General features: G+C 46.5%; 1 pseudogene; it reads left to right on the top strand.

Moving 5' to 3' along the window:
• Nucleotides 1-533: 533 nt before the first annotated feature.
• LOC136152529 (glucose-6-phosphatase 3 pseudogene) lies at nucleotides 534-3,938 on the top strand (annotated as a pseudogene).
• The last annotated feature ends 378 nt before the right edge of the window (nucleotides 3,939-4,316 follow it).

Raw genomic sequence — 4,316 nt, 5'->3', positions numbered from 1 at the left:
CCTGCCACTCCACCTCCAACACACACACACACAAACATTCTGTTGCTTACATAAACTGGAATATACCTTCACTTTGAAGTATTTCATCATAATTTTTTTAATCAACTAAACTAAGAAAATAATTCATTAAAAAATAAGATAACTTTTGAAAGTTCTAAAATGCCAGGCAGCTAAAGATTTTCAGGTTTTAGATAACGTCCAACTCACTGAGGTTAGTCAAGTGCCTTGCAACTTCCTGAGTGAGGCCAAACTGATGACATTTCATGTTGAGAAACTTCCGTTACAAGCATAAGTTCTGAGAAAATAATATGATGAAATTTTAGATACTCCATCACCCCACACATGCATTTCCATCCCCACCCACCCCGCCACCGCCGATAAAATTGTATAACTAATCAGCAGGCAGACTTCAAGTACTCCTTCATAAAGTGGGAAGTCATGCTAAAATTATGTAAAGGTTGAAAGCAAAATGAATAGGGACTAAATATAGGCAAAAGAACAGCAGTTTCTAAATTTGACCAGGTTTTGTGGCTATGGAAGTAAGATAGAAGTAACCTTCACTTTATGCTACCTCCTATCTTAACACGGAATTCATCTCATCACACCCTGTTTTGACGTCAACACATCAGCTGGAGATCCTGGTTTGAGGACTGTGTGACTTTGGGCAGGTCACTTATCCTCTGAGCTTCGTTTTCTTCCCATTGCAAAATATACATAATTGTTGTACTAATATTCCATAGCATTTTGTCGATTAAGTGAGATAATCTGTTCAAAACACTCAGCACAAGGCATGCAGTATGTGCGTAAAAACTGATGCCTGCACATAAAATCAAAGCAGCGCACATGCTCCTGTAACACTGGCCTGGTCCTGTAATGATCAGAAATTCTTCAGACACAAGTGCCTGAGGGCTAAGACAACTGCGTTCTCCAGCATCAAGGAGAGAGTCAGCTGATTTAACAGACCTTCGCAGTCAAAGACCATTCTGTCATGACAGAATACTTCTTTGTTTACTCCTGTTAGTTTAGGAAGAGGTTTCATTGCATTTAGCTCTGATTCTTCACTCTTGGCACATGATAGGAATAATTACTTAAGGATAAATGACTAAATATAGAAATGAATGCCTATATTAAATAAATAAAAGATTTGGGATTACGGCTGCACCTCAGGCCTTGGTGTATACAGTCTAGGGTCACCGCTGAGTGTGATACAGCCAACAGAAGAGCCCTTGCAGAAAGACATGCTGAAAGCAAGGCAAATATTTTTAAATTTTTACGGTGCTTGCATGTGTGCTAGGTCGCTCAGTTGTGTCTGACTCTTTGTGACCCCATGGACTGCAGCCTGCCAGACTCCTCTGTCCATGGGAGTTCTCCAGGCAAGGATGCTGGAGTGCGCTGCCATACCCTCCTCCAGGGAATCTTCCCGACCCAGGGATGGAATCCACAGCTCTTATGTCTCCTGCATTGGCAGGCAGGCTCTTTACCACTAGCGCTCCCTGGACATTTAGGCAAACGATCTACCCTGGGAAACAAAGTGCAGAGGGAGAGGCTACCGGGAAAATATTTTCATTACTTCACATTTCTTACTCCATCATGCAAATTTCTCACATATACAGTATAGCAATGTGTCCACATGATACTATAAATTAAGCAACCATGACAGAAGAAAGCATAACATTAGAATGTTCAGAGATTTCTTTTGACCTCTGGAGTCGCTGGTGAGCCCTAGAGCAAAGCACTGTTTCTTCATATAGTGCTAGTTGCTCAGTCATGTCCGACTCTTCACAACCCCATGAACTGTAGCCCGCCATGCTCCTCTGTCCATGGGATTCTCCAGGCAAGAGTACCGGGGTGGGTTGCCATTTCCTTCTCCAGGGCATCTTCCCAACCCAGGGATCAAACCTGGGTCTCCTGCATTGCAGACGGATTCCTTACCGTCTGAGCCACCAGGAAAGTCCCTGTTTCTTCATGGGGAGAGGTGAAATCCTGCTGCACAGGCCATCAGGATGGTTTTCTTCTCCAAGTTCGTGGGCACTTGGCCAAATGATTGGGCAAGAATTATTCCATTTGCAGAGCAAAATGGGGTGAAATCACTTCCGGCACAATTTGTCCATATAGATTATACTTGCTTGCAATTCATCAACTCCTTCTCTACTTTACATCCATATGTAATGTAAATGATCATTTTTCTCTGAAGCTTCATAATGATGCACAGCTCAAAAAAGTGATAGAATCAGCTAAAAGGGAGCAGATGGAAGTTTTTTCCCCAATATGCATATTCATAAAAAAATAGAGAACTCAACAAAAGGAGATACAGAAGTACCCAGGGGCTGCAGAGACTTGTATACAATAGTAAGTTGCTTTTCTGCCACTATTCATTCTTGAAACCTTTACTCATTCATTCCTGCAGAAATCATGGAAAATGCTCTGGGGGGGAAATTTGTCTTTCTGTATAACAACATATATATTTCCCTTTGGATTTTTATCGTACATTAGAATCCATGATTAAGGAAGAAATGGTTAAGTATTTTACTAGAGAAATGTAATTAGAAGCAAACTATGGAAAGGAGAGGGGCAAAGCAAGCAAGCTGAGAACTGGGAGGAAGTGTGACTATTCTGTGCTATATATAAGAACTCTCAAGACTTTAGGGACAACCTCTCAAAATTAAGAGGCTTCCAAATCTGTCAGCTTCCAAATCAATAGTGAATGAACTCAAGCATGAGAGTCTTGAGCTGGGGGGGGGGGGGGGGGGGGGCGGGAGGAAGGCATGGAGCAATTAACCAGTTGTGTGTGCAAACTTAGGGTCCAACTTTAGCACCTGCCAGGTATGCCTGGCTCCCCAGAATAGGAGTAACACTTAGCCTTCTGTCCAAGAGATCTCAAAACGTCTTTGGAGGGTAGCAGCACCAGAGGAGAAAGGTCTGGTCTGGAAGGAATCTTGCCCTGGAAATTATATATCCATCTTCACAGCAGCAAAGGAGGGATGCACCACCTCAGACCAAACCCTGGCCAGGCCAGCTCTTTGGTGACCGTGGTGTCCATGCCAGGCACAGGGATCATGATAGTTGAGGTGCTGCAAACCAGCTGTCCTAGTTGGAGAACGTGTGGCTCTGGATCACCTTTCTGGGCCACTCCAATAGCTCTTTCTGTTCTCCATCCCATGGCCTACTATTCCTCTCTCCAGGTGGGCATCATGGTGGGATGGATCAGCCTCTTCACCGAGTGACTCAACCTCCTCTTCGAGTGGCTCCTTTTTGGAGACAGGCTCTTTTAGTGGGTCCATGAGTCTGGGCGCTATAGCTATTCACCTGTTCCCCTCTTCTTATAAAACTGGTCCAGGCAGTCCTTCCCACACTGTTCCTGTGGGAACAGCCCTCTGGCCCATAACGATGGCTGTCTCTTCTCAGCTGGATCCACAGTCACTGGGTGAGGGTGATACCTAGCTTGGCTTATTGACCTTCTTTGTTGGCCATCGGCTTGTCCTGGGTCTTCCTCTTAGCATATTTCCCTCACCAGGACTTCACTGGCCTAGTAACTGGTACTGTCCTGGGCTGGCTGATGTCCCCTGGGTGCCCATAGAGTGGAAGCTAAGCTCCTGGGTTGTCCTCACTGGCCTTCTTGCTGGGTGCCAGCCATGTCTATTGGACTCTCTTTACACTGGGCCTGGATCTTTCTTGGTCCATCAACCTAGCCAGTGGGTACACTTGGACAGCCAGCCCTCTGTCTCCCTGAACCTGGGCCTGGGCGTCACCCTGAGCTCTCCCTGCCATGCCCAGGTATGGTGGGTACACCTGGGATGTGGCCAGAAGCTAGCTTGCCTTGCACTGGCCACAGGGCTGCTGGCCCCCTGGACTGGCTGGGCTCCCCTCAACAGCTCAGCCTTCTCTACATCCACAGACACACTCTCTGGCCACACCTGGTCATGGTCCTTGCATCCTGACTGGTGCACACATTCAGGGCCCAGAGCATCACCTATCTGCTCTTCCTGACTCTAGGCCCTCCTACTGCCACCTTCTCTCTCATAAAGCCAACACTCCATGACCTCCATTCTCCCAGAGGAAGCCCTGGCCACTTCCGGGCCCCACCAGACTCTGCTCCTGATGAATTTTCTACTTTTCCCACCCCTCGTCTCAGTCCCCAAAAAGGGCCTTCTTTCTCCCGGGAAGGATGGTGCTCCTGCCTTCCCTCCCAAGTACCCAAAGAGCAAAGGCAACTGCAAGACCGATGGGTTCCTGGAACACTGTGAGGGGCTCAGAGTAGCCCCAGTAAAGCCCTTCCAAACCTCTGGGAAAAAAAGAAGAAGAGAGAAGGCCAACAA

Source organism: Muntiacus reevesi, chromosome 21, assembly GCF_963930625.1.
Source record: "Muntiacus reevesi chromosome 21, mMunRee1.1, whole genome shotgun sequence".
Classification (NCBI taxonomy): Eukaryota; Metazoa; Chordata; class Mammalia; order Artiodactyla; family Cervidae; genus Muntiacus; species Muntiacus reevesi.
The sequence above is the reverse complement of the archived record's forward strand: the minus strand, read 5'-3'. Positions and strand labels throughout refer to the sequence as shown.